We start from the raw sequence: 25,832 nt of genomic DNA, 5'->3' as shown, positions 1-25,832 counted from the left end.
ATTTTACTTCATTCTTTCTTGGTTTTAGATGTACTTGATGAAGCTATTTTAAAATTTATAAATAAAATTATTGGTTATATAAATTCAAACTAATATATAATTATAATCTTCTCTCAGATGTGTTCTTTATATTCTAGGCCTATTAATGAAGGATGGGGAATGAAAGAGGGCAGAAAAAAATAAGAATAAAAGAAAACAAGATGTGAATTTTCTATATCCATTATTATTAAATTGTTGGAAGTTGATTACAGTGGTTTTCCAGAGTCATTGGCAGGATATCTTTTTCTTGTTTAAGTTTTGCCACCAAAGAGAAACATTCTCTGCATAGAGGTTATTAAATGTCAGACACTATGGTTCTTCCCATGTGGAGCATACTATTTAATTTAAACTTTTTATTTAAAAAACATTTTGCTTTTTATTACTTTTATTAACACAGAAAATGTATATGGAGTTGTTGAGAAATAAGTTACTCTGAATATCTGAGGCTTAGCACTATAAGTAAGGTATTGCTGATCCTTCACTATTTTATTATCTCCATTTGGTGATTTGTTACTTACTAAAAACATTATGATCTATAGAAAATCATGGAAATTGTGGAAATTGGCATCATGGAAAAGTTAAACAATGTACTTGCAAAAGACAAGTTAATCGAGTGTTTATAACACTAAAGGATATGTTGAGTTTAAAAGTTGGTATTTCTAGTCCAGCAGTTTTTTTTTTTTTTTTTTTTTTTTTTGAGACGCAGTCTTGCTCTGCTACCCAGGATGGAGTGCAATGGTGTGGTCTTGGTTTATTGCAACCTTGATTTCCCAGTTCGAGCAATTCTCCTGCCTCAGCCTCCCATCATTCCTGGCTAATTTTTGTATTTTTAGTAGAGACAGAGTTTCACCATGTTGTCCAGGCTGGTATCGAACTCCTGACCTTGTGATCTGCCTGCTTCAGCCTCCCAAAGTGCTGGGATTACAAGCGTGAGCAACCGTGCCTGGCTGCATTTTTAATATTTAAATATACTATAATGGTGTGGCTCATTGAGTATAGGTATGTAATTTCCTAAAATATTGTATATACTGAAAATAGTATAATGCCTCAAATATAGTATTTATCCATTCCACAGTAGACAGATATCAGAAATGTTTCTACTGTTTCACTATTATAAATAATGTTCATATGAACATCTACATACAGATTTTTGTGTGGACGTATGTTTTCATTTTTCTTAAGCATATATTTAGGAGTAGAATTGTAGGGTCAATAGTAATTCAATGTTTAATATTTAAGAAGCTACCAAACAGTTGTCAAAAGTGGTTGTACTATTTTACATCCTCACTAACAGTATATGAGAGCTCCAATTTCTCCACATGTTCACCATCACTTGCTATTGTATGACTTGTATATTGTAGCCATCCTAGTGAGTATGAAGTAAGATAATGATTTTCACTTGCATTTCCCTTATGACTTGATATTTGAGCATTTTATGTGCTTACTGGTCATTTGCATATCTTCTGTAGAGAAATGCCTTTTCAGATCTTTTGCCTATTGTAAAAATTGGATTGTGTTTTTGTTGATTTGTAAGATTTCTATTTATAGCTGCATACACATTTTTTGTTATGAAATGAATTGTGTTTCCTCAAGTTTCTATGTTGACGCCCTAATCTCAAGCACATGTCTGAATGTGAATTATTTAGAGACAGAGACAGGGCCTTTAAAAAGATAATTAAGGTCAATCAGGTTATCTAGATAGGCTCTAATTCAATATGACTGATGTTCATATGGAAGAGAGACAGGTACTAGAGATGCTTTGCACAGAGAAAAGGCCATGTGAGGACACGAGAGAGAAGGAGGCATCTGCAAGCCAAGGAGAGAGGGCTCAGGATAAAACAACAACAACAACAACAACAACAAAACCAACCTTATTGGAATTAAAAAAAAAAAAACTTTAAGGGGTACAAACACAATTTTATTACATGAATATATTGCATAATGGTAGTCTGAGCTTTTAATGAATTCACCACCTGAATAATGTACATTATGCCCATTAAGTAATTTCTCATCCTACCACCCCTCCCAAATGCTTTCCGCCCTCTGAGTCTCCATTGTCTATCATTCTACATGCTATGCTCATGTGTATACATTATTTGGCTCCCAAGTATAAGTGAGAACATAAAGTATTTCCAGTCATGTGTTGATGGATGCTTAGATTGATTTCCTATCTTTGTTATTGTGAATAGTGCTGCAATAAACATATGAGTCCATGTCTTCTTAATGTAATGACTTATTTTCTTGGAGTAGATACCCAGTAGTGGGATCACTGGATCAAATGATAGTTCTATTTTTAATTGAGGAATCTCCATACTATGTTCCATAGATGTTGCACGAATTTACGTTCCCACCAACAGTGTACAAGTGTTCCTTTTATCCGCGTCCTCACAAACTTCTGTTAGTTTTTCTATTAACAATAGCCATCCTGAGTAGTGTAAGAAGATACCTTACTGTGGTTTTAATTTCTCTGATAGTTATTGTTGTTTGAACATTTTTATATGTGTTTGTTGGCCATTTGTGTGTCTTTTCTTGAAAAATGTCTTTATGCCTTTTGTTCAGTTTTTAACGAGATTATTTGCTTGTTGTTGTTGTTGTTGTTGAGTTGTTTGTGTTGCTTGTAAATTATGGATATTTTCTCTCATTCTGCAGGTTATCTTTTTACTCTGTTCATTATTTTTTTGCTGTGCAGAGCTTGTTAGTTCAGTGAAGTCACATTAGTAAGTTTTGGGTGTTGTTGGTTGTGCTTTTTGAGGTGTTGGTCATTAATTATTTGCCTAGAACAATGTGCTGAAGAGTTCTTCATCGATTTTCTTCTAGTATTTTTATAGTTTCAGGTCTTACATTTAAGTTTCCAAGCCATCTTGTGTTAATTTTTGTATCTGGTGAGAGATATGGATTTAGTTTAATTCATCTGTATTTGGCAATCCAATTTTCCCAGCACCATCTATTGAAAAGGGTGTCATTTCCCCAGTTGACTTCATCAAAGACCAGTAGGCTGTAAGTATGTGACTTTATTTCAGGAAACTTCTTTTTATTCTACTGATCTATGTCTATTTTTATACCAGTTCCATGCTATTTCTGCTATAACACGGTAGTATAATTTGAAGTCAGGTAATGTGATACCTCCTGCTTTGTACCTTTTGCTTAAGATTGCTTAGGCTATTTCGGTTCTTGTTTTTGTTTCCATATGGCTTTTAGGATTGTCTTGATCTTGAGGTTCCAGCCTTCAGAAATGTGAGAATTAAATTGCTGTAGTTAAGCCAAATTATATCTGATAAAGTATATATTAGTCCGTCATTTATTGAGTTGCAAATTTTTTTTTCTTATTTTATGGGTTATCTTTCCTTTTTTTTTTTTTGTATTATTTGAAGCACAAATGTTGTAAATTTTGAAATACTCCGTTTTTTTTTTGGTCACTTGTACTTTTAGTTGCATATCTAAGAAACCATTGCTTACCTGAAGGTTATGAAGATTTACTTCTACATGTATCTAAGAGTTTTATAGTTTTAACTCTTACGGTTATATCTGTGATCCATAATGAGTTAATTTTTATGTGAAGTGGAAGACCAACTTTGTTCTCTTATATGTGGATATTTACTTGTTCCAGCACAAATTGTTAATAAGATTATTTTTCCTCATTTAATTATCTTGGCTCTGTCATTAAAATTAATTGACCATAAATGTATGGGATTCTTTCTGGACTCTCAATTCCATTCTATCGATCTATATATCTATCTTTATGTCAGTATTACATAGTCTTGAATATTGTAGCTTTGCAGATTTTTTTCTGTTGTTGTTATTTTCATTCTCAATTATTTTTTAAAATTTTTGTGGGTATAGAATGGGCATATATATTTATGGGGTTTGAAATATGGAAGTTTGAGTGCTACAAACTTGTTCTTTCTTGTTAAGATTATTTGGGCTATTCTGGGTATTTTGAAGTTCCATATGAATTTCAGTATCAGCTTGTCAACTTCTGCAAAAAAGGGACAGGTTGGTTGTTGATAGGAATTACTTTGAATCTGTATATTAATTTGAAGAGTATTGCCATTCTAACAATACGGATACTTGTGATCAATGAACATGGGTTGTTTTTATATCCATTTTTATCTTATAAAATTTCTTTCAATTATGCTTTTCAGTTTTCAGTATACAAATCTTTCATTAAAATGTAAATTTTTAAAAAATTTCATTTTATGACACTTGACTTTTTAGTGATGTTGGAAATATAATCAGTTTTTAAAATATTTGATCTTGTATTCTGTCACCTTGCTGAATTCACTTATTTCTTAGTTCTAATAGTTCTTTAGTGGATTCTTAAGGATTTTATTTTGATATGTAAGGTGATGTCATATGCAAATAAAAATTATTTTACTTATTGTTTTTCTTTTTGGACACATTCTTTTTTCTGGCCTAGTTGTTCTGGCTAGAACCTCTAGCACAATGTTGAATAGAAGTGAAAAGAGTGGACATCTGATATTGTTTGGCTGTGTCCATACCCAAATCTCTTCTTGAATTTCCATGTATTATCGGAAGGACCCAGTGGGAGATAACTGAATCATGGCGTGGATCTTTCTTGTGCTGTTCTTGTGATAGTGAATAAGTCTCATGAGATCTGATGGTTTAATAAGGAGAAATTCACCTGTACAATTTCTCTTTGCCTGCTGCCATCATGTAAGATGTAACTTGCTTCTCCTTGCCTTCCATCCTGATTGTGAAGCTTAAACAGCCACATGGAACTGTAAGTCCATTAAACCTCTTTCTTTTCTAAATTGCCTAGTCTTGGATATGTCTTTATTAGCAGCAAGAAAATGGAGCAAAATAGTAAATTGTACCAGAAGTGGGTACTGCTGACAAGATACCCAAAATGCAGAAGTGACTTTGGAAGTGGGTGACAGGCAGAAATTGGAATGGTTTGAAGGCTCAGAAGAAGACAGGAAAATGTGGGAAAGTTTGGAACTTCCTAGAGGCTTGTTGAATGGCTTTGACCAAAAGCCTGATATTGATATCCAACATAAGGTCCACACTGAGGGTGGTCTCAGAGAGAGAGATGAGAAACTTGTTGGAAGCTAGAGCTAAGGTGACTCTTGTTATGGTTTAGTGAGGAGACTGCATTTTACCCCTGCCCTAGAGATTTGTGGAATTTTGAACTTAAGAGAGATGATTTAAGGTATCTGGCAGAAGAAATTTCTAAGCAGCAAAGCGTTCAAGAGGTGACTTGGGTGTTGTCAAAGGCATTCAGTTTTAAAATGGAAACAGAGCATAAAATTTTGGAAAGTTTGCAGCCTGATAATGCGATAGAAAAGTAAATCTCATTTTCTGATGAGAAATTCAAGCCAGCTGAGGAAATTTGCATAAGTACAAGGAACTGAATATTAATCCCTAAGACAATACAGACAATATCTCCAGGGCATCACAGGTTCTGAGGCCTAGCAGAAAAAAATGGTTTCGTGGTTTGGGTCCAGGGTTCCTCTGCTGTATGCATTCTAGGGACTTGGTTCCCTGCATTCCAGCTGCTCCAGCCATCACTAAAAGGGGCCAAGGTACAACTCAGACTGTTACTTCTGAGGGTGGAAGCCCCAAGCCTTGGCAGTTTTCATGTTGCTTTGAGCCTGCAGGTGCACAGAAGTCAAGAATTGAGGTTTGGGAACCTCCACCTAAATTTCAGAGGATGGAAGGAGATTCCTGGGTACCAAGGCGGAAGTTCGCCGCAGACGTGGGGCCTTCATGGAGAGTCTCTGCTAGTGCAATGCAGAAGGGAGATGTGGGTTCAGTGCCCCCACACAGAGTCCCTATTGGGACACTGCTTAGTAGAGCTGTGAGATGAGGGCCACCATCCTCTAAACGCTAGAATGCTAGATACACCACCATCTTGCATTGTGCACCTGGAAAATCTACAGATGCTCAACACTAGCTCATGAAAGCAGCCAGGAGGGAAGCTGTACCCTCAAAGCCACAGGAGCAGAGCTGCCCAAGAGCATGGGAACCCACCTCTTGCATCAGCATAACCTGGATGTGAGACATGGAGTCAAAGGAGATCATTTTGAAGCTTTAAGATTTTACTGCCCTGATGGATTTCAGACCTGAGTGGGGCCGTATTTATCCAATTCCTGTACCGCCATTGTCTCTAGAAAGTCACCTGCTTTTGATTTTACAGGCTAATAGATGGAAGGGACTTGCTTTGTCTCAGATGAGACTTGGGACTATGGAATTTTTGAGTTAATACTGAAATGAGTTAAGACTTGGAAGGACTGTAGAAAAGGCATGATTGGTTTTGAAATGTGAGGACATGAAATTTGGGAGGTGCAAGGGGAAGAATTATGTGGTTTGGCTGTGTCCCCACCAAAATCTCTTCTTGAGAAACCTAGTGGAAGGTAATTGAATTATGGGGATGGGTCTTTCTCATGCTGTTCTCATGAGATCTGGGGATCTGATAAAGAGGAGTTCCCCTGCACAAGCTCTCTCTTCGCCTGCTGCAGAGCATGACATGTAAGATGTGACTTGGTCTTTCAGCCATGGTTGTGAGGCTTCCCCAGACATGTGGAACTATAAATCTGTTAAATTTCTTTCTTCTGTAAATTGCTCAGTCTCAGGTATGTCTTTATCAGCAGTGTGAAAACAGACTAATAGAACATTCTTGTGTTGTTCCTGATCTTGGGGGAAAGCATTCAATTTTTTTATCATTATGTATGATGTTAGCTTTGTTTTATTCATAGTTTTATTCATGGATGCCCTTCATCAATTTGAGGAAGTTTCCTTCTATTTCTGGTATTTTGAGCATGTTTATCATGAAAGGATGCTGGATTTTGTCAAATACCTTTTCTATGTCTGTTAATAGGATTATATAATTTGATTTATAAAGTATGTTATTATATTACATTTATTCATTTTTGGAATTGATTTAATTTTTAAAGCATGTATTTCATTATTCCCTTATTAAGATGGCTTAAGAGGTCATCAAAAAGGTATGCTTCTACTGTGATATCTCTGATTAGGCTAATAGATCGTGATTGGTATTTCCGAAATTAATGTTAAAATTAGTTCCACAATCTCACACCTTTGATACAAATGAATTATTTAATATGTGAATATTTTTACCTACATTTAAAAAATATTGCAATTGGCATTTTCAAATATAGATGAGATACTTTGAAAAAAACTTTCAAGTTTTCATTATCAGTCTGTGTCCACACATACTAGATTAATATATGTTCTAAAATACCTCATAATATATATCGATCTTTATCATATTCAAAATGAATTTTCAGTTGTTCAGGAGCCAATTTTACTGGGAAGTATAATGCTAATGCCTTCTTCCTCTCTGGCTTTTACTGTTACATTAAACAATAATTATTGTTTCTCTACTTCATACAAACCCATGCCAAGTGTTGAGGATACAGTGTGTAAACAAAACCAGCATGATTTCTGATTTCATGAAGTTTACACTATAGCATGGCGACAAACATTAAACAAATGGCACAAAAATAAATGTCTAAGTACTGATTGTGATATGTGCTATAAATATAAGATAGAAACCAAATTAAATCTTATATAGGAGAGGAAGTGAAAATTGCATATCATTCAAAATTACCCTACAAAATCTTTTAAGTTGCCTGTAAAATATGATATACATGACTTCTATATATAATTCTTTACAGAAATCTTATGACATGGACACTAACTTAAGTCATGGACACTGACTAAAGAAGGAATAGATGGAAATTTACATAAGAATGTCAGAACATTTTGACTAAATAACTCTAAAATCCGTGGAGTAAAAAGAATAGGGTTGAAGAATTCTAAAATATTCCTGCTTCCCAGAAGGACTTACTTTTTGAAAATTTAATACTAAGACTAATTTATATTAATGTATTTAAAATATTTATATATTATTAAAACTAAAGATGTTATACGCATCTAATTTGCCTTAGATTCTAAATTGACTAGTTATAATAAGAGAAGTTCAAATTCTGACTGTGCATTTTGGCAAGTATTTCAGCAAGTAGTTAATCCTTCTGTTTTTCACTGTTTTGCTTGTAAAATGGGAATAATCAGATATTTTGTGTCGTAGTTTATTTGCTAGGGTCAAAATGAGATGAACCAAGTAACTATTTAGTACAGCACTGGCACATATTAGGACTCAAACCATGTTAGCTACTTCTACTAATTACTCTGGGGATCCTTTTTGCTGTCGAGATTGGAAAGTTAAGGAAAGGTCAAATCAAGTGGCTGCTTGCTACTCATTAACAAATCCAGTATTGGCCAAAATGAGATGAAAAGAATGACATGTATTTAGTAGATTTTTATCCTTTTTTTCTCTTCTCTACTGTCTTAGATAACGGTGAGAAAAAGGATATGTCTCCTAGGATTCCTTAGCTATTCCAAGGAAATAATCATTTTTCTCTGGTTTTGTTTGTTTAACGTCGCACACCCAAATATGAATTTTTGATTGATGTCCATTATTGCCTTGAACAGCTTGGGATAAAACATAGGCCGTTAGCACTATTTATGCTATCTTCTTAACTACTAATACCTAGCAAGTCTTTTCTTGTTTTAGAAGTAAGATTTCATGTTAACATTTCAGGAATTAAAATGGATTAGCTTTAGTCTATTTTGTGAAGTCTCTATTGTGCTATTTAAGAAAATCTTTGCTGACTAATTTTCCTTAGGCATTTTGTTACAAAAGCATAATCAACTTGCTATAAAATAGAGACTACTGCCTGGAGGAGAGTATTGGAGAACCCAGTGAATTATTTCATCAAAATTTGCCGTCTTAGATTACACTCACAATTTGAAAACTGATGACAATATGAATTAAATCAAATACAGAAGAAAAATTCTGCTTCAATTATGTAGGCGTTTTATGTGTAAGTACATTTTAGCCTAAATTATTCGTAAGGGTTCCCTATTTCTCTATATTGAGCCTGAATTATTCTATAATTTTTAAAGAGATTAGTTCTTGACTATGTGCTAGTGTCTTTGCCTCTGTAGCAGCAGCTATTAACTGTTGTAGAAACTTATAGTATAAAACAATTGCTTGATGATGACTATACAAGTGTTCACTTTCTTCTTGGATGATGAATTAGTAATTAGGCCCTTTCTATATTATCACTAATCTTTTGTCACTAGCTGGTCTCTTCCCAAAGCCCATTTTAACATAGAGTTTAGCATGTAGGATGTTTGCTAAGAACTGCCCTTAAGACCCAATACCTATGAAAGGGAGGAAAAGAAGTGAGCCAAGGGAAAAGTCCAACTGCTTCACAGTCCCAGTTGCTGCCTCAGCCAACACAGCAGGGAGATCTGGAGCTAGAATGGCACTTGAGAGTTGTCTTGAGTTGGGCAAGAGGGGCCGGTCTTTTTATTTCTGTGTAAGTCACTTACCCACGGCATCACCAAGCTAGGTGGTTCTCTACTCCTGAGCCTAATCCCTGAAGAGACTGCCAGCTGAAGGATGTCTGATGAAAGGACACCCAGAAATTGGGAAAACAAGTCTTTTTTTGAAGAGAAACCTAGAAGTGTAAATATTTAAATAATCCTGCAAGTTCTGTATGGAAAATACAATTATCTTTAATTTACAGAGAGGAAGACAGAGATTGCTCAAATGCACAGATAATAATGACCTGAAATGGGATTTAAAACTAGGATTGTCTGAACCCACAGTGCTGTTATTTCCTCTGTTCTATACTTTTTCAGGTTGTTGTGTGTTGACAGAATATTTAGAAAGACATTTGTCTTTTTCAAGCTATGTATAGCCAAATATCTTCTCACTGATTTGACTATGACTGATTGATGTAGTCCTTTTAATCTATAGTATAGTTTATAGTGCATTTTCTCAGAAACAATATAATCAGATTAGATTATTAGGTACTTATAGTTCTCTGGTAAACAAGGCAGGATAAGCATCATTGTCCCTGTTTATAGATTAGGGAACCAGCAAAAAGTGATTAGGTGTCCTGATACAGTCACAAGATAGTAAGTGAAAAAACTTGAAATTGAGATTGAGTGTTCTAAATCCAGAGTATAAATAAATATAAATACTTACTGGAAATGTGCTTGTGTATTGCAGTGTTTGAGCTTTTAAGGGATTTGAAATTTTATTAGCTCCCGTCCTAGCACTTTATGATGTGCTACTTTAATTGAATAACAGTCTGTCTCTTACATCAGCATTTTTACCATCCAACTTTTTTTCTCCATGAATACCGTAATAGCCAGCCTTTGATGTTTTCAGCTTCTGCATCTAGTTAACAAAAATGTATACAGAACCTGCACAGTGAAGTGAAAAAAACACCGATAACTCTATTGAATAGGACTTACATTTGTTAGTAAAAGGTTCTGCTTCTTGCTCATGCAATGTACTCAGCCGTGTCCACGTTAAAGCATAAGAATGATAGCTGCCCCATTTGATCAGATACAGCATTCACTGGATGCAAATTTTAATTTCTGTTAAATTATTCTTTTTCTGTTTTGCTTTTACCTTGCACACAGTTTTCTTCCATAATTTGCTTATTTGACATGTTGCTATGCTAATAGCTTCAGCAAGTCTTCTATGAATTTGTAGTTTGCAAGTGTAAATAAATTGTAGAAATACTAGAAGTAGAAATGAGCAAAACAGCCTTGAATGAGAAATATATTTGTTTATTTTCCATGTTTTCTTTTGCATGTGATTTTAAAATACTGGTCTTATATTTTGTTTTCTTTTTAGTTTGAATATAGGCCATTAGTGAAATTTAAAATATCCACACAAAGATACCTTGTATTTAAAATAAATATAAAAAGAAGAGTTACATTCCTTTATATTCTTAAAGTTAAAAATAATAGTTTGCTTATCATTATTATTTCCACTGTGTGTGTGTGTGTGTGTGTGTGTGTGTGTGTGTGTATGTGTGTGTGTGCATGTGCATGCACGTATGTGCACATTATGCAGGGCAGTAGTGAAATGCGTCTCTAGTACAAAGCCCAAATTAAGTTACTATGTGGTATCCTTTCATGCATAGAATGTTATATTTTGTTTGCTAAAGATACTTGGCATTTGAATTTTTATATTGGTATATTATCCTTAAAAATATTATTTACTTGAAATTCTGCAGTGTTTTCAGAATAGTGGAAGTGAATCAATGGCAAATGAATAATTTGATATTTCAAATCTCTTAACTATTAAAAAAATCTGCCCACAACTTAAAATTCCAACAAACAGGTAACATTTGCCATGAACAAATTGACTATGAGGAGTTAACTCTTAGGAAATAATAAAATATGAATTCATTTTTCACAGTATAAAAATTAGTCTAAAAACGTATTCAAACAAGGCCTCCCTGTATCCGATTAAACACTTCTGTGCATCATGTCACATGGTGATTCAGTTTCACTATGGGATATGCACAGATGCAAATGGTCAAATGAAGCAGAGAGGAGAAGAAGGCAGAACTGTCAACTCCATTTTCTCATGGACTTTGAACTACAATTTAAAGAATTTTAGAATATTCCTCTTTATGAAAATATGTGGAACAGGTATTGCATTGAATATATGTTGCAACATAGATATGATAAAATGCACCAAAAAATCAATAGAGCAACTGCTTTTTAAAAATAAGCATAATAAACTGTTTGAACATGCTGAAATTCCCATCCTTCCAGGAACCTGGCCACTAATTTTAATACCTTTATCATCAAACATTTTGATTTGGTAAATTATTTCCCCCTAGAGAAAAAGTGCCTTGGATTATTTAACAGATGATGATGAAAAAAATAGGATTTGCTTTAGAGAAACCTTTCAAAAGCAACTTTCCAAAATTATATTTATCCATATTTTCAATTTTAAAAAAAATGATGTGTGTGTGTGTGTGTGTGTGTGTGTGTGTGTGTGTGTGTGTGTGGTGGGTGGTGGTGGTGGTGTATGTGTATATGTGTGTCTATATTTATCTGTGTTTATGTAATTTATCCAGACTTTGAAATCTTCAGCTGTGTTTTGTGAATTCAAAACATAGGTATAGGCAAGAACTTCATGACTAAAACACCAAAAGCAATGGCAACAAAAGCAAAACCAGACAAAATCAGATCTAATTAAACTTAACAGCTTCTGCACAGCAAAAGGAACCATCGTTAGAGTGAACTGACAACCAACAGAATGGAAAAAAAAAATTGCAAGCTACCCATCTGACAAAGGGCTCATATCCAGAATCTAAAAAGAACTGAAACAAATTTATGAGAAAAAAAAAATCATCAAAAAGTGGGTGAAGCATATAAACAGAAACTTTTCAAAAGAAGACATTTATGAGGCCAACAAACATGAAAAAATGCTCATTATCTCTGGTCATTAGAGAAATGTAAATCAAAACCACATTGAGATACCATCTCATGCCAGTTAGAATGGCGATCATTAAAAAATTCAGAGACAACAGATGCTGGAGAGGATGTGGAGAAATAGGAATGCTTTTACACTGTTGGTGGGAGTGTAAGTTAGTTCAACCATTGTGAAGGACAGTGTGGTGATTCCTCAAGGACCTAGAAATAGAAATACCGTTTGACCCAGCAATCTCATTACTGGGTATGTACCCAAAGTATTATAAATTGCTCTATTATAAAGACACATGTACATGTATGTTCATTGTGGTACTGTTTACAATATAGCAAAGACTTGGAACCAACCCAAATGCCCATCAGTGATGGACTAGATAAGGAAAATGTGGTACATACACATCATAGAATGCTATGGAGCCATAAAAAGGGATGAGTTCATGTCCTTTGCAGGGACATGGATGAAGCTGGATACCATCATTCTCAGCAAACTGACACAAGAGCAAAAAAACCAAACACCACATGTTCTCACCCATAAGTGGGTGTTGAACAATGAGAACACATGGACACATGGAGGGGAATATCACATACTGAGGCCTGTTGGGGGGTGGGACAGGTAGGGGAGGGCTAGCAAGGGGTGGGTATTTACTATACTTTTAATTTTTGTTTTAGAGTATACATCTACTTATAAAAAACAAAGTTGATTGTAAAACAGCATCAGGCAGATTCTTCAAGAGGTATTCCAAAAGAAGGCATTGTTATCATAGGCAATAGCAGGTCTGTGCATGTGATTGCCCCTGAAGACATTCCAGTGAGACAAGGTGAATGGGTGGAAGACAGTAATATTGATGGTGCTCATCTCATATAGGCCTAGGCAAATGTATTCATTTGCTTCCTCATTGTTTAACAAAAATTTTAAATAGTAAATAAAGAAAATTTAAAAATTTAAAAATAGAAATAGGCCTATAGAATAAAGATATAAAGAAAAAGTTTTTGCACAGCTCTACAATATATTTGTTTTAAGCTGAGTATTTTTACAAAAGAATCCAAAAAGAAGTTAAAAATTGATAAAATAAAAATGTTATGATAAGCTAATTTATTATTGAATAAAGAAAAAGGTTTTAAATACATTTAGCATGGCCTAAACATAATTTATATTATGAAGTCTAGAGTAGTAAACAGTAATGTCTTAGGCCTTGCTCTTCACTCGGCACTCACTCGCTGACTCTCCAGAACAACTCCCAGTCCCGAAAGACCCATTCGTGTATCTGTTCTATACAGGTACACCATTCTCTTCTTTACCAGTGGTGTCCAATCTTTTTTCTTCCCTGGCCCACACTGGAAGAAGAAAAAATTGTCTTTGATTATACACAAAACACAGTAACACTAATGATAGCTGATGAGCTAAAATAAAATCACAGAAACATCTCATTGTGTTTTAATAAAATTTATGAATTTGTCTTGGGCCCCATTTAAAGCCATCCTGGGCTGCCCATGGCCCATGGGCCATGGGTTGGACAAGCTTGTTTTATACTCTAGTTTTACTCTACTTTTTCTCTATTTGGATACACAAATATTTGCAATTGTTTTAAAATTGCCTGCAGTATTCAGTATAGTATTAATAAAAGACTACACAGGTTTGTAGCCTAGGAACAGTAGGTTAAACCATGCAGTTTAGATGGTTAGTAGGCTATATCAACTAGGAAAGTACATTCTGTGATGTTCTCACAAAGATGAAATTGCCTAATGAAGCATTTCTCGGAACGTATCTTTGTTGTTGAATGACATATGGCTATAACTTAAATATTTCCATAGTTATTACTTTTTATTCTTTTGTTTTATATTTGTCATAAACAAAGTTCTGCTGTTGCCCAGGTTGAAGTACAGTAACTATTTACAGGCACAACCATAGGGTACTGAAACCTCAAACTCCTGGGCTCAAGGAATCCTCCTGTATCAGCCTCTTAAGCAGACGCATGCATTAGTGTGCCTGACACCCCCGATGTTTTAGAAATGTAAAGTTAAATAAGAAATAATAAATAAGTAATGTAAAGTTAAATAAGAAATAATAAATATTTAAGATCTCAAACGTTTATGCATGTGTAGTATATCTCTTTAACAGATAGGTAGTGTCTGATATATGTAAGGCATTACATATGTGCCTCACCCCACAGATTCACACATCTTCATTCCATTATACTGCATTGTAATGATAGGTACTTCATATAGAGCTTTAATAGAAATGCAAATGGTGTTGGCATAGAGGGAGTTTGACATCTATCTTTAGGTAAATATTTTAAGACTGAGAAAAATTTAAGTGTGTAGCTTGTGTGTGATTTTCATATATGAAATAATATGTTTCTACATTTTGGGCCATGGAATAATTAATATCCAATTTAAGTACTTCTCTGTGTGGACCTTGTATGTGATTATATATGGAATAATGTGATTTTGTGCTCTTTGTGGCATGGAATAAATAATATCAAATTTGAGTATTACCACTTCATATCCTTTTTCTTCTCACTCTCCTGCCCCTCCTCCCCCTTCTCCCTCTTTTACTTCTTTTCTCTCTATATACAGAGAGATAGAACAGACAGTCTATATCAGGCGTCCCCAAACTATGGCCCACGGGCTGCATGCGGCCCCCTGAGGCCGTTTATCCGGCCCCCCGCCGCACTTCAGGTAGGGGCACCTCTTTCATTGGTGGTCAGTGAGAGGAGCACAGTATGTGGCGGCCCTCCAACGGTCTGAGGGACAGTGAACTGGCCCCCTGTGTAAAAAGTCTGAGGAGGCCTGCTCTGTATAGTATCTCTTTCTATATATAATACTCTCTCAAAGAATTTTATGTGGATTTGTGCTGTCTTGGGAGACCTAGAATTGAGAGGTGTGTGTGTGTGTGTGAATCAGTATGAGAGACAGAGAGAGGGAGAGAGAGACTATATAATCTCTGAATAAACACATATATATTATTTTATTTATGTTATATAATCAATAAATATATATATAAATTATTATATAGCAGGTAGATATAAATTATTACTTCAAGAATCTGAAATGTGGATTATCAATGAGGTCACTGAGACGGATTAAGTGACTCACCTGAGGTCACTGCCATGGTAAACCAAGCAGCAGATTGTGAATGCTAATCTAGGCGTGTTGGATTCCCAAACTCATGTTCTTAACTACGACTTATTAGGAACTTCTTGCTTTTGTCTTATTCAAGTTTCTTTACCCCCGAGCCCTGACAGTTCTTTGTGTACATTTCATATTATTGGCAATTGCAAGGCAACACTGAAATTTCTAAAACCAGCTCAATGATTAGGAATACCTTAGTGTGCCTGAGCCACAGGCCTTGTAGTATTAACAGATCTGGTGGCAGATCATATATTGGACTATTCCAAGGGAGTTACTCATCATTAATAATCCAAAATGTGTTGGTATTACTTTATGTCTTTAGTCACTGGACGTTTTATAACGGGCAGAAACTTAGGGCAGCTACGTTGGACTTTAGTTCTTTGTTTCCTTTGGTGGAAGTTTGTGAGTATTTGGATACGGTAAACAAATATTCAGAAGAAACATCAACAAACTGAGTGACTCAATAATCCATAGGGATAAAATAAAATGACAAAATAACCCACATTCTCAATAATGTCTTTAAAATACTGAGTTGGTTATTTTGTTATAGGGTACTTGGCAAAATATCCCTGGATATAACTTATATGAAAGTATGAAAATTTGATTTTTATCAAAAACACTTTAGGATGGGCACAGTGGCTCATACCTGTAATCCCAGCACTTTAGGATACGCATGTGGGAGGATTGCTTGAAGACAGGAGTTTAAAACCACCCTGGGCAACAGAGTGACACCATGTCTCTACAAAAAATTTATGAATTCGACAGGCATGGTGACACATACTTGTAGTCCTAGCTACTTAAAAGACTGAGATGGGAGGATCACTTGAGCACAGGAGTTCCAGGTGGCAGTGAGCTATGATTGTGTCACTGCACTTCAGCCTGGTTGACAGAGAGACACTGTCCCTTAAAAATAAATAAATAATTTAAAAACATTTTAAAAGCTCTTTAAAATAAAAATTGAGGAATGCACAATAATAACATTAACAACAAATGCTTTCCAAAAGAGGCTTAAAAATAGTTTTATCACCCTCCTTAGAGCAATGCATTTAAGGTTTTAATCTTATAAGCCTATTTCGTAGCTTCTTATAAACCCTCAGTTTACCAGTATTTGTCCATTGTCAATCAGCATTTCGGAATTATTTTCTAGCCTTCACATGTTTATCTTTTAAAAAATAGTCTTATCAGAAAGCTTGTGTGTTTTCAGATTGTGATTAGCTACACGCTCACTGTCAGTAATAAACACAGCTCCATATATTTCTGTAGTAACTTTATGAAGTTTCCAAAGAAAATTCATATTGCATTTTGTTCTTCAAAATGCAACCCCCTGGGCTTTCTTCATCAGATAACCTATTTTGGGTTAGTCATTGATTTGTGTCTGTTAGTACCAGGTTGCACACTCTTAAAGGACACAGACTAGGTGCTGCACTCTGTTACGCATCTCCACCCCATTGTGTCCTTTGAAATGCCGAGAACTCTGAAGTTGTTTAATAAAAATCACTTTGATTGACTGTCATCTTTGCAAGCCAAGTCAGGGGACAGGTGCCATTTCCTCAGACTTTAAGATGGTCAAACATTCCTGGAGCAGAGATTAGGTACTGTTATCTCTAGCTTCCATGCCAAATTCTAAATCTGTTCACTTAATGCAGAGCTGCTGCTTAAAATACCCCTGACTATAGAAAGGAATGAAACATACCTCTGTGTGGGGCCTGGGTTTCTAAGAGAAACTGTCTTAGGGCCAGCTGAAATTTTTTTGAAATTGTATATTTTATCTAAAAAAGAAAAAAAAACTGTAAATATGACATTGTATTTGTTGTTATGTTTATTTGAATATAAAAATAACACAGCATATACTTAACATAAAGTAAAACACATACCAGAAAATGGTGTCACCTTCGTCTTGCACGTTCTATTTCCTCCTTCCTCTACCAGTCACATACTACACCCTGGAATTTGCATGCCCCAGTTTTAGAAGCCTTGGTGAGATCTGGCACAAAAGTCTCTTTGCTTTAAGATTGAGTGTGAGAAGTTTTAGATGCAGAAATTCACATTGATAGTCCACACCCAAGAGGAGGCCTTGGTCTATGGGACAGACCAATTCCGTGTGGTTAGCAGTAAGTTTAATGGCGTCCTAAATTCCTGACATCTGTGAGACTCACTGCAGAGGGAAAGGGAAGGAGTGGGCTTAGGCAACTTCTTGGTCCTCTCCCCTTTGCCTCAAACCGAACAGCTTACTGCTTCTGATTTTAACATTTTATTTTTAAAAGATTCTTTTCTATTTTTGTTTCTTTTTAAAAATGTGCCATTGAATTAAAGAGAATAATTTACTTTGATATAACTTCTGAATTTCTTTATTATACGTTTATTTATTTTGTTCTGTTTTGGGGTGTATGTGTGTGTGTGTGTGTGTGTGTGTTTGGAGACAGGGTTTCCTTCTGTCACTCAGTGGAATGATCTTGGCTCACTGCAGCCTCCACCTCCCAGGCTCATGGCTCAAGTGATCTTCAGCCTCCCAAGTAGCTGGGACCAAAGGCACATGCCATGATGCCTGGCTAATTTTTTGTATTTTTTATAGACAAAGGGTTTCACCGTGTTGCCCAGGATGGTCTTGAACTCTTGAGGTCAAGTGATTCATCTGTCTGGGCCTCCCAAAGTGCTGGGATTACAGGCATGAGCCACTGTGCCTGGCTAATATATTTATTCTTTATATTGACTTTCCTTTTTTCAACCAAAAGTTTTATAAACAGTCAGCAAAAAAGAAATAAATGCATTAAAAATAAATACAATGTTATTGAAAGGTATAAAAGAGTCATATATGGACTCGAGGTCTGACCTTTCATATACAATCACATCCTTACCAGATGTCATAGAGCTTTTCTTTTCAACTGCTTTTAGTAATGGAAGTTCTCAATTTTTTTATGTAGCCCATTATATTGTTCTTGTTTGCAAGTTCTTCATAAAACTGATCCAGATAACTCTTTCCTTAGTGTTTGCATCAAGCTATATACCCCCATGTTATACAGAAAAGCACAGAAAATAGTTATACCTCATCTACAAAATAATCATCCACCAGAGGTGGATTTACTGTGAAATTAATAAAGCTTACACTTCAAGACTCCTGTGTTCATGAACTGTTTTCAAAACTCCAGGTAATATGAATAATTCTGATTTTTTTTCAAATTTGCAAAAATAAGATATTTTGATCATGATCAATTAGGGCAATTCTCCCTTTCAACTCCGACTTCTCCATCACATTTCCCTTCATATTATTTGGTTTTGGAGAGGCTGGGGGTAGATAAGATTATAGGCAGCTTCAGTTAGGAATCCAGTTAGTTTCGGTTTAATGGGGTTGGTTATGTGACTCATAGTAATTTCCACGTATTTTACAGTTATTGCTACCCAGTCTTATGTGTAGGAATCACTTCTAGAAAATTACTACTGCTTACTCTGCCACAATACATAGATGTGTGGCTAAAGGTTATTCCAAAATACAAATACATGCTAAGATGTCTCACAGCAGATGTTTGCGGTTAGCAGATGTTTTAGTATATGGAAATAGAAGTTAGTTAATAAAAATTTCTCTAATCATTAGATGTGTAAAATTATTAAGTTGAAGTGTCTCTAATCAGTGTTTTCTATTCTCAGGAATGTACTGGGTGGAACATATACAATTATAAACACACCACATATAATTTTTTATTTTTGATGGGAATTGCACAAAATGTAATTCATCAAAATTCCTTAGTTTATAGTATATAAAATAGTAGTCGTTCTATAAACACTGAATATATCTATAAAACCTCATAAACAAAATAAACTTGACAGGGATTTTTACTAATTTGTTAACAGTCCTAAAAACGTATATGGCATTTGCAACAATGAGTTGTGAAACTGCAAGAAAAATTTCCAATATGTAATAAAAAGCAAATTTTAGACAACAATGATAACATTCTCTATATAGAAAATATTGCAAAATAATTGTCACAAGATAACTAAAGAGGAAATCTAAGAATATGCAGCCAAAGATGTAGGGAAAAGAGTGCTGTAATGGTGTGCCAGGCAGTTAATTAATGAAAAGTAGTATTAGATTATTTTCCTGTTTATTGATATATATGTTATATGTTGTTTTTTAAAAAAATACCGTTTCTTTTTTTTTTTTCTCTCTTTTCTCTCTCTTTTTAAAAAAAATTATTCTTTAAGTGCTTGGGTACATGTGCAGCTCATGAGGATTGTTACATAGGTATACATAAGCCATAGTGGTTTGCTGCATCCATCCCCCGTCACCTATGTTAGGTATTTCTCCTAATGTCATCCCTTCCCAATACCCCCATCCCCTACTATTGCTCCTCCAGGCCCCCACCTTCCAACAGGCCCCGGTGTGTGATGTTCCCTTCCCTGTGTCCATGTGTTCTCATTGTTCAACTCCCACTTAGCAGTAAGAACATGCAGTGTTTGGTTTTCTGTTCTTCTGTCAGTTTGCTGAGAATGATAGTTTCCAGCTTCAACCAGGTCCCTGCAAAGGACAGAAACTCATCCTTTTTTACGACTGCATAGTATTCCATTGTGTATACGTGCCACATTTTCTTTAAGTCTATCATTGATGGGCATTTGGGTTGGTTCCAAGTCTTTGCTATTGTGAACAGCGTCACAATGAATAAACGTGTGCATGTGTTTTTATAGTAGAATGATTTATACTATTTTGTATATATACCCAGTAATGGGACTACTGGATCAAATGGTATTTCTATTTCTAGGTCCTTGAGGAATTGCCACACTGGTTGAACTAATTTACACTCCCATCTGCAGTGTAATAGTGTTCCTACTTCTCCACATCCTCTCCAGCATCTGTTGTCTCCTGATTTTTTAATGATCATAATTCTAGCTGGTGTGAGTTGCTATCTCTATGTGGTTTTGATTTGCATTTCTCTAATGTCCAGTGATGATGAGCATTTTTTCATGTTTGTTGGCTGCATAAATGTCTTCTTTTAAAAAGTGTCCTTCATATCCTTTGTTCACTTTTGATGGGGTTGTTTATTTCTTGTAAATGTGTTTTAGTTCTTTGTAGATTCTGGATATTAGCCCTTTGTCAGATGGGTAGTTTGCAAAAATTTTTTCCCACTCTGCTGATTGCCAGCTCACTCTAATGATTGTTTCTTTTGCTGTTCAGAAGCTGTCAAGTTTAATTAAATCCCATTTGTCTATTTTTGCCTTTGTTGCCATTGCTTTTGGTGTTGTACTCATGAAGTCCTTGCCTATGCCTATGTCCTGAGGTATTGCCTAGGTTTTCTTCTAGGGTTTTTATGATGTTAGGTCTTATATTTAAATCTTCAATCCATCCATCTGGAGTTAATTTTCGTATAAGGTATAAGGGAGGAGTCTATTTTCAGCTCTGTGTGCATGGCTAGCCAGTTTTCCCAACACCATTTATTAAACAGGGAATCCTTTCCCTGTTACTTGTTTTTGTCAGGTTTGTCAAAGATCATATGGTTGTAGATGTGTAGCATTACTTCTGAGGCCTCTGCTCTGTTCTATTGGTCTGTTTTGGAACCAGTACCATGCTGTTTTGATTACTGTAGCATTGTGGTATACCTTGAAGTCAGGTAGTGTGATGCCTCCAGCTTTGTTCTTTTTGCTTAAGATTGGCTTGGCTATGCGGGCTCTTTTTTGGTCCCATATGAAGTTTAAGGTGTTTTTTTTTCCATTTCTGTTAAGGTCAATGGTAGCTTAATGAGGATAGCATTAAATGTATAAATTACTTTGGGCAGTATAGCTATTTTCGTAATATTGATTCTTCCTAACCGTGAGCATGGAATGTTTTTCCATCTGTTTGTGTTCTGTCTAATTTCCTTGAGCAGTGGTTTGTAGTTCTCCTTGAAGAGGTCCTTCATGTCCCTTGTTAGTTGTACTCCTAGGTGTTTTATTCTCTTTGTAGCAATTGTGAATGAGAGATCACTCATGATTTGGCTGTTTGTCTGTTACTGGTGTATAGGAATGCTTTTGATTTCTGCACATTAATTTTGTATCCTGAGACTTTACTGAAGTTGCTTATCATATTAATGAGATTTTGGGATGAGACAATGGGGTCTTCTAAATATACAATCATGTTGTCTGCAAATAGAGACAATTTGACTTCCTCTTTTCCTAGTAGAATACCCTTTATTTCTTTTTGTTGTTTGATTGCTCTGTCTAGAACTTCCAATACTGTTTTGAATAGGAATGGTGAGAGAGGGCACACTTAGCTTGTGCCGGTCTTCAAAGGGAATGCTTCCAGTTTTTGCCCATTCAGTATGATATTGGCTGTGGGTTTGTCATAGATAGCTTTTATTATTTTGAGATACATTCCATCAATACCTACTTTATTGAGGGTTTTTAGCATAAAGGGCTATTGATTTTTGTCAAAGGCCTTCTCTGCATCTATTGAGATAATCGTGGTTTTTGTCTTTGGTTGTGTTTAAGTGATGGGTTATGTTTCTAGATTTGCATGTGTTGAACCACCTTGCATCTCCAGGATGAAGCCAACTTAATTGTGATGGATAAGCTTTTTGATGTGTGGTTGGATTTGGTTTGCCAGTATTTTATTGAAGATTTTTGCCTCAATGTTCATCATGGATATTGGCCTGAAATTTTCTTTTTTATATCTCTGCCAGGTTTTGGTATTAGGATGATGTTGGTCTCATAAAATGATTTAGTGAGGATTGCCTCTTTTTGTATTGTTTGGAATAGTTTCAGAAGGAATGGTACCAGTTCCTCTTTGTTCATCTGGTAGAATTCAGCTGTGAACTCATCTGGCCCTGGACTTTTTTTGTTTGGTAGGCTGTTAATTGCTGCCTCAACTTCAGACATTGTTTTTGGTCTCTTCAGGGATTCAGCTTTTCCCTGATTTAGTCTTGGGAGGGTGTAAGTGTTCAGGAATTTAAACATTTCTTCTAGATTTACCAGTTTATATGTATATAGGTGTTTGTAGTAATCTCTGATGGTAGTTTGTATTTCTGTGGCTTTGGTGGTGATATCCTCTTTATAATTTTTATTGCATCTATTCGATTCATCTCTCTCTTCTTTTTATTAGTCTAGCTAGTGCTCTATCTATTTTGTTGATCTTTTAAACCCAGCTCCTGGATTCATTCATTTTTTGAAGAGTTTTTTGTGTCTCTATCTCCTTCAGTTCTGCTCTAAACTTAGTTATTATTTCTTGTCTTCTGCTAGCTTTTGAGTTCATTTTTCTTGCTACTCTAGTTCTTTTAATAGTGGTGATAGGGTGTTGATTTTAGATATTTTGTCACTTCTCATGTGGGCATTAAGTGCTACAAATTTCCCTTAAAACACTGCTTTAAATGTGTCCAGAGATTCTGGTTCATTGTGTTTTTGTTCTCATTGGTTTCAAATAACATCTTTATTTCTGTCATTTCATTATTTATCCAGTAGTCATTCAGGAGCAGTTTGTTCAGTTTCCATGTAGTTGTGCAGTTTTGAGTGAATTTCTTAATCCTGTGTTCTAATTTGATTGCACTGTGGTCTTAGTGACTGGTTGTTATGATTTCCTGTTTTGCATTTGCTGAGAAGTGGTTTACTTCCAATTATGTGGTCAATTTTGGAGTAAGTGTGATGTAGTGCTGAGAAGAATGTATATTCTGTGGATTTGGGGCAGAGAGTTCTGCAGATATCTATTAGGTCCACTTGGTCCATATATGAGTTCAAGTCCTGGATATCCTTGTTAATTATCTGTCTCATTGATCTAATATTGACAGTAGAGTGTTAAAGTATCCCACTATTATTGTGTGGGAGTCTAAGTCTCTTTGTAGGTTGTTAAGAACTTGCTTTATGTATAGGGGTGCTCCTGTATTGGGTGCATATATATTTAGGATAGTTAGGTCTTGTTGCATTGATTCTTTTACCCTAATATAATGTCCTTCTTTGTCTCTTTTGATCTTTGTTGGTTTAAAGTCCTTTTTATCCAAGACTAGGATTGCTACCCCTGCTTTTTTTGCTCTCCGTTTGCTTGGTAAATCTTCCTCCATCCATTTATTTTGAGTCTATGTGTGTCTTTGCACATGAGATGGGTCTCTTGAATATAGCACACCAATGGATCTTGACTCTTTATCCTATTTGCCAGTCTGTGTCTTTCGATTGGGGCATTTAGCCCATTTACATTTAAGGTTAACATTGTTATGTGTGAATTTGATCTTGCCATTTGGATACTAGCTGGTTGTTTTGCCTGTTAGTTGATGCAGATTCTTCATTGTGTCACCGGTTATTACCGTTTGGTACATTTTTGCAGTTGCTGGTACTGGTTGTTTCTTTCCATGTTTAGTGCTTTCTTCAGGAGCTCTTGTAAGGCAGGCCTGGTGGTGACAAAATCTCTCAGCAATTGCCTGTCCATAAAGGATTTTATTTCTCCTTCACTTATGAAGCTTAGTTTGGCTGGATATGAAATTCTGGGTTGAAAGTTCTTTTTAAGGATGTCGAATATTGGCCCCCACTCTTTTCTGGCTTGTAGGGTTTCTGCCCAGAGATCTGCTGTGAATCTGATGGGATTCCCTTTGTGGGTAACTTGACCTTTATCTCTGGCTGCCCTTAGCATTTTTTCCTTTATTTCAACCCTGGTGAATCTGACGATTATGTGCCTTGGGGTTGCTCTTCTTGAGGAATATCTTTTTGGTGTTTTCTGTATTTTCTGGATTTTAATGTTGGCCTGCCTTGCTAGGTTGGAAAAGTTCTCCTGGATAATATCCTGAAGAGTGTTTTGCAGCTTGAATTAATTCTCCCCATCACATTCAGATACACCTATCAAATGTAGATTAGGTCTTTTCACATATTCCCATATTTCTTGGAGGCTTTGTTCATCTCTTGCTTTCTCATTTTATTTTATTGAGTTGATCTTCAATCTCTGATATTGTTTCTTCTGCCTCATCAATTCAGCTATTGAAACTTGTGGATGCTTTGCAAAGTTCTTATGCTGTGTATTTCAGCTTCATCAAATTGTTTTTGTTCTTCTCTAAGCTGGTTATCCTAGTTAACATTTCATTTAACCTATTTTCAAGGTTCTTAGTTTCTTTGCATTGGGTTAGAACATGTTCCCTTAGCTCAGAGAAGTGTGTTATTACCTACTTTCTGAAGCCTGCTTCTGTCAATTCGTCAAACTCATTCTCCATCCAGTTTTGTTCCCTTCCCAGTGAGGAGCTGTGATCCCTTGGAGGAGAAGAGGCATTCTGGTTTTTGGTGATTTCATCCTTTTTGCACTGGTTTCTTCCCATCTTCATGGATTTATCTACCTTTGGTCTTTGAAGTTGGTGACTTTCAGATGGGGTTTCTGAGTGGATATCCTTTCTATTGATGTAGAAGCTATCTCTTTCTGTGTTTTAGTTTTTCTTCTAACAGTCAAGCCCCTCTGCTTCAGGACTGATGGAGGCTCACTCCAGTCCCTTCTTGGCTGAGTATCACCCACAGGGGTTGCAGAACAGTAAGGATTGCTGCCTGTTTATTCCTGTGATAGCTTTGTCCCAGAAAGGTAACCACCAGATGTCAGCCAGAGCTCTCCTATATGAGGTGTCTTTTTGGAAATATGGTGGTCAGGGATTCACTTTAGGAAGCAGCCTATCCCTTATCACAGCTCAAGGGCTGTGCTGGGATCTCTGTTGCTCCCTTCAGAGCTGCTGGGCAGAGACGTTTAAGTCTGCTGACATGGAAATCACAACTGCCCCTCCTTCCAGGTGCTCTGTCCTGGGAAGATGGGGCTTTATTTATAAGTCCTTGAAGGGCTACTGCCTTTTTTCAGAGATTCCCTGCCCAGCAAGGCAGGAGTCTAGTCATGGTCTGCCTGCAGAGGCCTTGCTGAGCTGTTGCGGGTTCCATCCAGCTGCTGTGTAAATTTCCCTGTGATTTTGTTTACACAGGCAGGGTTAGAACTGCCTCAGTAATAGTGGACACCCCTCCTCCCACCAAACTGGACCATCCCAAGTTGAGCTCAAACTGCTGTCCTGGCTGTGAAAATCTCAAGCCAGTCAGTCTCAGTTTGCTGGTCTTTGTGGGGATGGGACCTGCCAAGCTAGATCACTTGGTTCCCTGCCTTCAGTCCCCTTTTTTCAGGGGAATGGGTGGTTCTGTCTCTCAGGCATTTCAGGTGCCAGATAAAATGACCTCCCCAGTTTTGTGCTGGAAATTCATGGCGTCGGCTAAATCAGCCTCCCTGTTTTGTGCTGGAAACTGCAGCACTAGTGTTTTTGGCACCAGTGGGAATCTCCTGTTCTGTGGGCTGTAAAGACCACGGGAAAGGTGCAGTATCTGAGCCGGAGTGCTGTAGTGTCCAGAAAAGTCTGTGACAGCCTCCCTTGGGTAGGAGAGGGAGTCCTCCAGCCCCTTGCACTTCCCAA

General features: G+C 36.1%; 1 protein-coding gene across 5 annotated transcripts in view; it reads left to right on the top strand.

Annotated features, from left to right (window-relative positions):
• The window catches only part of NAALADL2 (N-acetylated alpha-linked acidic dipeptidase like 2), a 1,288,446-nt gene that overhangs the window by 311,928 nt on the left and 950,686 nt on the right, over positions 1 to 25,832 (top strand). The window lies entirely within an intron of this gene.

The sequence above is a fragment of the Saimiri boliviensis genome, chromosome 9, assembly GCF_048565385.1.
Source record: "Saimiri boliviensis isolate mSaiBol1 chromosome 9, mSaiBol1.pri, whole genome shotgun sequence".
NCBI lineage: Eukaryota > Metazoa > Chordata > Mammalia > Primates > Cebidae > Saimiri > Saimiri boliviensis.
Note: the sequence above shows the minus strand (reverse complement) of the source record. Positions and strands in the feature narration are given on the sequence as shown.